Here is an 11,952-nt window from a genome sequence, read left to right as displayed (position 1 = left end):
TTGGTAGAAAACTGGAATCAACTCTGAAAAATAAACCTCTTGAAGTTTTCATGAAAGAAAAGCAGCCCCTTTTTTACTTGCTCTGTGGGGCTGCTGCCCAAGAGATGGACATGTCAAGTTGCCATTCACAGACCTCTGCAATACTGGCAGCAGTGGAGGCTAGACCTCAGCTATGGGACGTCTCCAGGCTGCCCACAAGTTGTGGCAGCCCTCATTTGGTGTCATGTGGCCATGCACATGAGTAGAATTGACTCCAGCCCTACTGTTCATGCCTTTACCCAAGCTGTGCAGCTCACCATTTGTTTGTGCAGGAGGAAGCATTCGGTGGTGTGGGCATTGCTTATTTCCTGCACAGCTGCTCCTCGTCTCTCCAAGGGAAAGGAGCCAAATTGAAACAGCCCTGATTGTGGACTGTGCCAACAGGATGCAAATGGCCCACCTCCGGGGTCACATGTACTTTTTCTGCAGGGAACTGATGTACAGTCAGCTTTACCAGGAAGGAATATAGCTTGCCAATGGCCATGAGCACAGACATGCTGACCAACTGACCCCAGGGGCTCTGAGTGCTGCAAACAGCCATGTGGAATAGAGCCCTGTGGTCTCCCAAAAGATTTCCACCTCCCTGTTAACCCTGAGTGATTGGAGCTGTCTGCTGATGGGGATCCCCAGCGGCATCAACATAAAAATTCTTAGTGACTGCTTGGATAGAATCCCTACAGGCTTCACCTTACCACTTCAGAGTAAATAAAAATAAGTAAGAGTCCTATAATTGATTTTCTCAAGGCCTCTCTCTCTTGAACAAGTCTTTAAAAACAATGCTTTAATGAGATGATTTTATTTAGCTGCTTAAAAAAGAAAAAAGAAAAAAAAACACAAAGAGGTGAAGCACTCGTCAAAGCTTTATCTTCTTTTTGTAACCACAAGTGTGTATTTTCTGTAATACATATTGTGTGTTGTCAGGAATATAGACTTTTAAAAACTGAACTGGACACTTGATTTGGGGCACAAATTAAACATCTGGAAAATGTTGACTATTCTGTCCAAGGTGTGGCCTTATCAACACATAGCTCTAACTATAACCATTTGGTCCTTTGAAGTGTACAGTTTAGATTCTTCCCTCTCAACACAGTTTTGCCTAACAGGTACTTTCTCTGATGCGTCCAAGTGAAGACTACTACTGATGGTACTTCGGCCTTGCTACCTAGAAAAGGCTGAATAGCCTGTGATATCCTTCTCTTTTACCATATCACTTGCCCAGTCAGACCATGCTGCAAGAGACACACTGTATGGCACACTCAAAACTGCTTGAGAAGCAATGGGAAGTAAAGGGATGGGGAGTTGGAAGGGAGAAAACACAGTTTTTTTATCTGCTCATCTAGCCATCAGGGCATCAGGTAAATACAATCATTTCCACAGAGTTTGGACGTCACCTGGACTTGTTCTTTGGCATCAGACTAGGAGGAAGCCAGATTTTCTTAACTTTGCATGGGTTGTTATTTAGTTATTAACTACTAAATCAGTAAATTGTTAGCATATCTGGGTCTGAATGCAGCAAGCTTGACTTGCTCATCCAGTTACTGATGTTGTGCATGCTTTGACATCAACTTCAGCAAGGAAGAGGATCTGAACCAGGAACTCCTATAAACAATTTTACTTTGAAATCAGATTAGCAAGTCTGAAATGCCAAGCGATAAGAGAAGACTTTCCTTCACAGACTTCCTTTAGCAGTCCTCAGCCAAGGGTATCAGGAGGACACAAGCCTTTGGGTGCAAACAGATAGAAATGCTGGTCCACCTTTCTCACAAAATGTACAGTTGTAGCTTATCCATGGCAAGTTATCGAACATAATTAGAGATGGATTAAACCCAGATTTACCTTTCTGATCAAAAAAAGAAAAAAAGTAAAAGGTGCTTGGAGGAAATGTTCACCCCAAATCTGTATGAAAAAAAGTTTGGGGGTGGAGGGTGGGTGGACAGCACAGGGTCTGAGGAAATCGACCTGTAATGTCTTTGTTTGCTGGTGCTGATGTTGAAGCTTTCCCTCTGTTGAATTTCTATGATACATCTCAGACTCAATATCCTTTTTTTCTGTTTGGACCTCTGGGTTAAAGAATCAGAGTGGAAGCAGAAAGTTATTATACGCAACTTAGGAAGCTGCAGGTATCCAATCTTCTCCCAGCTAAAGAGAGAATTATCCAGCTTAAGAATTTTTATCCATTTTCCGTCTTTCCCTACAAACTTTGCCCTACATGTGTCTTTAGATAATTGTGATTACAAAAAGACTACTTGCTACATTCTTAAACTTCTCTCTATATAGAAAAAAAAAGATGTGATGATAGTCATTCCAAAATGTAGGATGTTTTTGGTATAGATATCATGTCAAAAACTCTAACAGCTATATAACTGGATGGATGATTTTCCAAAAAGTAGTTTACAGAAGGGATTTCACATGCATTCTGGTTTACATTGGTCTAAAAATACTTCTCACACCTAACTTACTTCATTTTACCCAAAATGGAATCAGACATTACATGCAGGATGTGAAAAACCTAGAGATCTAAAGACACGTAACAGCCTTCTAAATACAGCAACTGGATTTAAGGCTTCTTGGTCCTGCTGTATTAAGAATGGAGAGAGAACCCCCAGGAGGATATTTGGGCCACCTAAAATCTGACTGGAATGTGCAGTACACATTCAGGGCACCTGAAATTACCATTTCTGTAGTAAACATCATTACAAGAGCATTCAGAAGTAACTTCTGATGTTTGATTCAGGCAGCTCAGTGCTGTTCCTTTGACTCAATCAATTTTAATGTAAGAGGAAAAAAAAACTCATTACACTGCTGGAAATATGGAGCTAAGCCTTGTACGTTCACACACAAGCTCTAGTTAGGACACCGGTCTGTCATCAGTGTAGTGGGGCATTACCCACAAGTATGGTGTTTCTTCTGACAATATTTGTTCTAGTCTAGAAATAAATAAATTACCTGCATGTATATGTCTCTGCAAAGGTTTGCATGTTAAATTTGCTGTTATCAGATCACAGAGCGTGTAAGATAAATTTGACTACATTCACTTGAAAGATCTAATGCTCTTTTCTCACTCTGGTGATTTACCACAGACATATTGTAGGAACATCATCTCAGAGACATGGTCAAAAGACAAAAAATAGATCACATCAGGAAAAAAATATACTTCTTTTACTTTTGTAGATATAGTACATAATATGAGAGTAAAAGGATATCCCATTGAATTCAATTTAAAGTAAAAAATGGTTTTCTTTGAGTAAATGATAATTCACTTAAAAAAAAAAAAGGAAATTACTACAATGGATGTGAAAAGAAAAAAAAAAAACAAGAAAAATGACTTTTTTTCCCATTTTCATAAAGATCTGAAAAGAGATGAAGAAGAATGTACTGAAGTTGTTTATTTGACACCCCTTACATGTCTTTGTTACATATCCAGTGGACAGGTGATTTTTACATCACATTTTCTACTCACTGTACAAATTTTCTTACAACAGTGGTTCCTACGTTAAAATGAACAGAGCTTTAAGGGAAAAGTATTGCAGAGGTGAACAGAGGATAACAAATTTTTCTTTCCTCTGTCCATATTTTTTCTTTAAAAATGTATGAATTTCTGTTTTCTAATATATTTTAAGCCAGGCAACTTGCTGCTTGGTATTTTCTCAACAAATGACAATTGTTTTATTTCCCTTTTCCTTGTAAGTCCCATCTTTCTTGTGTTCTTTTTAAATGAAAGTACTACTCTCTTTACGTTTCCATATATCACTGGCATTTGTATTGGCAAGATAGAGAACATGAGCTCTATCTTCTAATGCATTAGTGTATAGAAAGGAAGAGTAAATGAATTTGCTTTTGTTTTATTAGCTATTAAAAATGGTCTATCTGTTTTCTAAAGAACAGGTATTAGTAAAAGATGTTAGGCCTCTGTATGCTAACAAATATGCTATTAGGATATAAAGTATGCAGAGCCATAGTAACCTATTTTGGCACCTTTATTCTACATGTTGGGAGCATATACCACATCCTACAATTATCTATGAAGTGTCCATACTGCCATGGCTTAATATTTCTTCTAGTTTTGGCTGCTATTCTGATATGCAAATGAGCAAATAATCAGCTTATTCCCCCAAATCAGGTGCAATAACTATAGCTGGTAGTCAGCATCTTTTCAGAGTTCCAGAAAATCACACTAGCTGTGCCAAAATCCTCTGGCCATATTTTAGTAAATCAGCAAAAACAACTGCTCAGTGGAGGGCCTGCATGCTTCACGATTTTTTCTGCTTTTTCCTTTCCTGCTGCTGGTGATGCTGATATCCCTTCTTCCTGGCTATACACACAAAATCCAAAGAGCAGGCCCAGACAAGGAGCTGCTATGGGTGAGTTCCACAACCAGCAGGAATCCATCACCAGATATTGTCCCAGGCAACAGGCTAAAGTGTTGCCTCTGTTCCTCTGCAAGGTGAGTACAGAAACACAGCACAACCTGGCACCCTTGAAAAGGTAAAACTGTATTATCCAGTAGCTTTGAGTTTTGAATCTGAATTTTAGGGGAACTGCTGGCTGGAAGACTCAGGGACTTCAGACATAGTTAAATGGGAGCGTGTTATATCTGTTAAGTTTTATGCATCTTTTCATTCCATGAAGCATTAACGAGGTGTAATTACTGTAAATTTCCAATGGTATGAAGTACTTGGAGATGCTCTGCTTCCTTCCAGAGATCTGCATATGATCCACCACCCATCCATACATGCACAGAACTAATAGGAGGACAAAGACCTTGGGCTGACATGGAGCAGGGACTGTTCTTTAAACCTACAATTGGTATAACTTTATTTCCAGAAGCCACTGAGACAAATAAGGATCCCAGATGGTTAATTGGTGACCTCTGACTTTATCTGTGTATAAAGGTGGATGTGAATTATTTCTTTATAAGCTGTTCTCATAAATAGTCTTTACTGTCAAATGTTATTATGACAGCTGACTGGTTACTGGTAAACAAAGTCATTGCGTCTGACAGAGCTGAATGCAGGATTCAAACTAAAGTTAGCTGTGCTAAGACTCTGTCAAGAGTTACTGTCACAAAAATTCCAGACTAGAAGGGGGAATGAAAAGTGTTGCCTGAAGATACCGTGATGTGATCTGGGGGCCAGGAAGGAAAACAGGGGAAGAAAGGTAGAGAGTAGATAAGCTTAGATACGTGACAGTTCTTGACTGTAACATTTGTAATGTACATTATATATTGAGAATTCTAAACATTGCTCTGTGTACTTTATTGTGAAATATCTTTTTTTTTTCTTTCTAATGAGAAATATGCTTTCAAAGTGGACTCCACAAAAGAACACACAAATGTAATATGCAATGCTTATGCCTAGTTTCCAGGAAGCAACTAGCTGAATAATAACCTCAGGTAGGTAAGAAATGTAGTTGATTGCTAGCAAAAGATCTGTAATTTTGCAAAATATGAAGATGTATACTTGTGAAGGGCAAAAAAATCATTTGGAGTTATACCACCCTGCTAATGCATTAATAATTCACTGAGCTTTATAAATGATTCATAAAAACCTCCCTAAAACCAGAACTTTTGGTTCTTGGAGGTAAATGCTCAGTGGGGGCAGATGTTTTTCCTGCAGGGTATTCTCATTTTGCATGCAGTTTCATGAATTTCTCCTTTTATGAGTGTCTTATGCAATTCTGTGAGCCTGGCGGAACAGGCTGAGGCAGGGTGTTTCAGCATTTCGGTCTCGCACTTGCTCTTTCCAGAGAACAGTGTAGTGGCTGAGTAGATCAGCTGATTTCACACACATGTCCATTTTCATTGGCCCTGGATAAACATCTGTGGTAATTCTTTGCTAATATTTACTCAAAGAATTCTCTGTGTATATTCCAGGGAACAGCTGCACTATACCCTACTTCAATGCATTCTGGCATTTGCACTTATTTCCAAGACCGCTATCTGGTTTCCCGTACGCTATTACTTACGTGCCACCCACAGCCTACTTTGCTGTCTGTTGTTTTGCTCTTTGGTTGTGAGACTTTTGTGGCAGAGAGGAATCTTTTGTCTAATAATTACATGTCTAGCAGAGCAGACTTTTGTACTGAAATAGATAGATAGATAGATAGATAGATAGATAGATAGATAGATAGATAAAGACAGCAGTTCAGCTGCTTTCTATCTGCTCATCTCTTTGTACCTCCTTCCACAGCAAGGTACTCCAAGACTGGCTGTAGTGTACCTGGCTCCTTCCCCTCCTGTATTTCTCGATTCATCGTTCCTGTAGTGTGCCATCTTTCCTGAATTCCCAACACTTCACTTTTTCTAGACATATAATCTGAGCTATGTATTTTAAAGCAACAGACTGCCTGACATAAAATTGGAGAAAGCAAAGCCCAATCTGTAACCAGTGGTAAGAGAAAAGAGTGGGACCTAGATCCAAACTTGCTCAGGCTTTGAGAAGACGTAAATCAGTATTTCAGTGTTAATGTTCCAGGGTACATTCAATGTAATGTCCTGGGGGCGATTCAAATTAATTGTCACAATGTATGGCAGAGAACCCTACTTTAGCATCTCTTCTAAAGGCTAGCTGTAGGGGTTGTGTGCACCTCTGTTACAGTACTCCATGGACTAGACTCATAATTTAATTAAATCGGTAGAGCTAGATTTGAGTAAGTAGGGCTGGTTTACAATACTTAAGAATTCGTCTCCATAAATGGTAGCAGTTTTTGGTAACAGCACAGAAATTTTCTAGGCAAGTGCTTCCAGACAGTGGCTTCCTATGATATTTGATGTAAATATTAATTTAGAAACTATTTATGTCAAATTTCAGGGGTTTAGGGACAATTTATACCAGAACAGTATTACCAGATCGCAGGACTGTCACAGGTTTAGAGATACTCTCATTGGCTTAAATTTGCTTTTCATGGATAGACAGCAAGAAAAGTTCTGCCAGAATCCTGGTTTAGCCTTAAATATTTCAAAGGCCTAAGTATGAGACCAAAATGTAGAACAACCTTTGCCCTTGCTTAGTTGTCCAATGTGATCCCCAGTTTAGGAAGATCATATAAGAAATACATTTTTTTTATAGGCAGGTGTTGCATTCACTGAATTTGGGTTAAAGGAAATATTATAATTCTTTGAATAGTTTAACAATTGTCTGTATGCTGATATAATAATCATTCCCTGTTACAAAGTAGGCTAAATGTAAAACTAGTTCTATGTGCTTGTAAAACAAAGTCAATGGATTTATGTCCATTCACAACAAACCTGAACTGGCCAACAGTTACTTGGCCAGGTCTAACATGCAAGTTAAGCTGAACTGTACTTCAAGTCCTAGTTTGAATTGCTTTAGGGGTTTGGTTTTTTTGATATATATATATATTTTCCTTTAAAGGAGGCTTTTTCAGTCTTTCCAAATGACTTATCTAAGTTATAAATACCTTTATCTTATTTTTAAAGGCTACATGCTTACACAGTTATAAACCAAATTAAACATTGTCAGCAGGAGTTCCTTGAAGTCACTCTCTACAAATACTCAGCAGAGGCTGAAATGGTTCCAGAGACCCAAGCTTTTCAAAGGTTTCTGTCTCAAACAGCCTCTTGCCTTGCTATCTGCAGAGTGGTCAGATACCTCTGGAAGGCTGGTTACCAGGATATTAAATGAGATTACCAAATGTCACAGGAAACAATTTTGCAAAGGAGCCAGAGGGCCTAAGGTGGCAGAAAAATCCAGTGTTGGCTAGTCCATGGCACTGCCTTCCTTGATTCAGCTAGCTAAGAGTCAAACAGAAGATGAAAACAGGAACTAAGAGCCCTGCAGATAAAACACTTCCATCCCTCGCATTCAAATGAAAAATAAGATGTGATAACTTCCTTTTCCCTAAAGTTTTGTGTTTTCCCTCCGTCTTGTTTGAGACAAAGGTGATTTTCTCCTCCTCCAGCAAGAGATCTGCATGACTGATACGCCTCCTGGCAGCCCTTCTTATTTGCTTCAGCCTCTGGGATACCAAAACTCTCCTTCCAAACTTTTGCACTGCTGGTTGCTATGTGCTGCAAGAGACTGAGGTGCCTCACTGCAAGCACTAACTACTCATCATCTCTATCCTTTAGTGTAGTGATGCAGCACTTTCAGGCAATTCATCTTTTGCCTTGGAAATCTCCACTGGGCTCCTCTATTTGCTTCTAGTTGGATTTTACTGGTGAATCCTGTTTCCCTCTCAAAACAGGAATAAACATGACTGTTTTATATAATCCCTAGATGGCATTATAATGTGGAAAGGAAAGCACCACTTTTCTCTGTTTTCCCAGTAATCAGTAATCCAAACTAGAATTTTTCCATGGTTAGGTGGGCATTATTTTCTGTACAAATGAAAAGCCATTTCCAAGCTGGGACCTTGAACAAATAGAGAGACTTAAACACAGAATCACAGAATCATCTAGGTTGGAAGAGACCTCCAAGATCACCTAGTCCAACCTCTGACTTAACACTAACAAGTCCTCCACTAAACCATATCACTAAGTTCTACATCTAAATGTCTTTTAAAGATCTCCAGGGATGGTGACTCAACCACTTCCCTGGGCAGCCTATTCCAATGCCTAACAACCCTTTCAGTAAAGAAGTTCTTCCTAATATCCAACCTAAACCTCCCCTGGTGCAACTTTAGCCCATTCCCCCTCGTCCTATCACCAGGCACGTGGGATACAAGTAGACAAAGACTCTATAATTCCTAAAGATGTTGGATAGAAATAGGCAACCTGGCAGCTGTACATTGAAACAAACAATTGTTGGAATAAGCACGTCTAGCCATGACTATCAATCATTAAGTTTATGAGAATGCAGAATTCCCTTTGTAAATGGTATTTGAAAATGAAATGCGTTATGGTGAGAAGTGTCAAAACCCTCCTCCCTCATTTTCCGAGCCTACTAACTAGAAAAATTACCTTTTTTGAATAGAAAGAGCATGTTCATCCAAACCACCCTCATCACCATTCTATTCACACAAGCTTCGCTCCTTGAATCCCTACTTCACTCACTGCCAGTACAGAAAAGCAGCTAAAGAGAGGCTCTGACTTTCCCCAGTTGTAAAGAGTCGTGATATCTCCATGTATCCCTGCTAGGAGACATAATCCACACTCATCAGCCAAACAGGTAGAAAATGGGTCTATGAACAAGGCTTGATTTGCACTGAATTTCACTGGGACGGCACAACAGTATTTTCTGAATTTAAAGGATTACTTTCCCACATAATGAAAATGCATAATATTGTCAACAGGAACATGCACACTCCAGGTAGTCATGATTTCAAACAGCTCAGCTTCAGTCAGAAGTCTTGGGATACTTACACAGATGTCTGATATAATTAACTACAGGACCAATATATTCTATTGTTTCAACAGTAGATTTTACTGAAAACCAAGACAGAATAACCACACAACCTGATCGTCTTCTGATGAGAACATATCTTCCTTGGTCCCGCTCTTCCCCCTGGTTTCTAGGACTTAGGATTCCCGAGGACTAGTCTTCCTAGTAAAGATGGAGGAAAAGAAAGAATTCAGTACCTCAGCCTTTTCCATGTCCTGTGTAATAAAGTCATTCAGCAATAGGCCCACATTTTCCCTAGTCTTCCTTTTGTCACCAATATCTTAAAGAAGCCCTTCTTGTTGTCTTTTGCATTCCTGGCCAGATTCAATTCCATTTGGACTTTAGCTTTCCTAACTTCATCCCTGGATGCTTGAACAATGTCTCAATACCAGGTCTTACCCTGACTACTGTATTTTGATTCAAAATAGACTTAAATTTCCTGAGTGAAAGGTGTTGATCTGCAAGTGAATGTAATTACAAAGAGAATTACATGGGGCACATGCAGTGGCAAGACAGATTTCCATGGGCTCTGTTTATTTCCTTACCTTTGCTGCACCACTTCTTAGCTATCAACCAGAACATCTTTCAGGTGTGTTGCTCCACATTTAGTCAGCCAAGAAAGAAGTTCATAGTGATGTTCAAGATTTTTTTCCAAGTACCTGTGACAGAGACAATATCATTTGTCTTTCGTATCACATAAAAGAAGCCAAATGTAAATTGGCAAGTTCTGCATATACACTGGCTGACTCTTATATTCAGCCCAGTATATTTAACCTCCAGGAATAAATGATTCTTCTATTTGCATTAGATTTACTAGGAAATTCCTTCAAGTAAAACTTATTTAATTTAATTTTATTTTATTTTATTTTATTGTATTTTATTTTATTTTTATTTTTTTTATTTTTTAATTTTATTTTGGCAATAATAGCAGAAACAAATGCATTTGACGTTGTAGTACTTCACACCAGTGAAATTTTAGCTGAAGAATTTCAGATTTGGAACCTGTATGTTTATGGGCTATATGGTTACTATTAAGAGGAGGTGTGGTATTTATTTGGGGTAAAATGAAGTGGGTGTTCTGTGCTTATTTTCTTCCAGAAAATTAGAAATTTCCTTTCAGCTTCTTGTCTACACAGCACAGCTTAAAATTAAACATACACTTTTGGATGGAAACCAACCAACAAATGGTATTCTTTGCTATTGTTACTGTTCTTCTAGATGATGGTTTGAATAGATGGGTCTTTGTTTTCACAGATACTTGGCTCAAAGTTATTTCTTTAGTGTTTTGGCACCACAGAGAACAACTTTTTGGCAGTACTGTGCATTCTCTATATCTGTTTACTTACTAAATATTTTCTTTTACGATACTGTCATGATAAGAATCTCCCCTTCACTCCAATGTAAAATGCTGATGTAGTCAAAGAGCAGATTTTCCACTAATAACTAACAGAATGGGAAATTGCTAAGACCGGAACTCTGTAAATTCATTATGTATTAAAATAATATGGAAAATTTATGAGTTACTAAGAATATATTAGTAATAAAGTATTACTAATAACACAACTATTAAATGTATCTGCAAATTTACATAGTTATATGTAAAGCCAGAATGCTTATCTTAGAAGTATAGAACTAATTTTCATTTTTGATATCAAATCATTATAGCTCTTTGTACAAACTTATAAATTAGTATCTGTTCTGGACATAGTTCCATTCAGTGTTTTCTTCATGATTTGGATAATGGTATTTCTTGATGATACCAACCTTGGACAGTAAACAGGTACACTGGAAAAAAAAAAAAAAGAGAATTGGCATCAAAATTATCCAGATAAGCTGAAAAAATATCTAAAATTAAGACCAGATCATAAAAATTATTTGAACTGTTGATTTGTGGTTGGTGGAAGGAACGTAGGAAATTCAGAGGAAATAGGTACCAAAAAACAGCCAGGAAAGTGGCATACAGTTAGCTATAATTTACAGTTAGCATGTTAGTAAAACAGCATCATATTAAGTTCCATTCAGTTATTCCTTGTTTACCACTGAATAAATTTGAGACTCTTATGCTTCCAAAGCACTACCACAATCTAATGGATGCAAGCTACCAGGAATTTATACTGCAGCTTCATCCTTGTTAGAAAAACTACCAAATTAGACTTCAACCTGTAACTACCAGTGGTTCTTACTATGATTACATTTCCTGCTGGCAACAGTAGAGTGTCCGAAATCACGATCAGACTTATGGTTATCCTCAAATAAAGCAGTCAAGGATATATTAATGAGACCCAGAGCGCTGGGGACATGAGGAGCAATTGCCAGTAGGCTGGATAACTGCATATATACATTATTAATTACAACTTGCAGGTTATGGTAGAGACACATGAACAAAAAGGCCTGTTCATAACACTTTCAGATCAGTTTGGCCCTCTCAATTGCATTTCCAGAAGGTGCTCTTTTAGCTCATCTTAACCAGTGCTGCGGTACCCTCAAGAAACAGTATGCCACACACAAATCTCTTTTGTGATCATGGCCAGAGCTTAAGATGCAACATTGCCAGTCTACAGGATACTTCCTT

This window comes from Anser anser (assembly GCF_964211835.1).
Source record: "Anser anser genome assembly, chromosome: 5".
NCBI lineage: Eukaryota > Metazoa > Chordata > Aves > Anseriformes > Anatidae > Anser > Anser anser.
The sequence above is the reverse complement of the archived record's forward strand: the minus strand, read 5'-3'. Positions refer to the sequence as shown.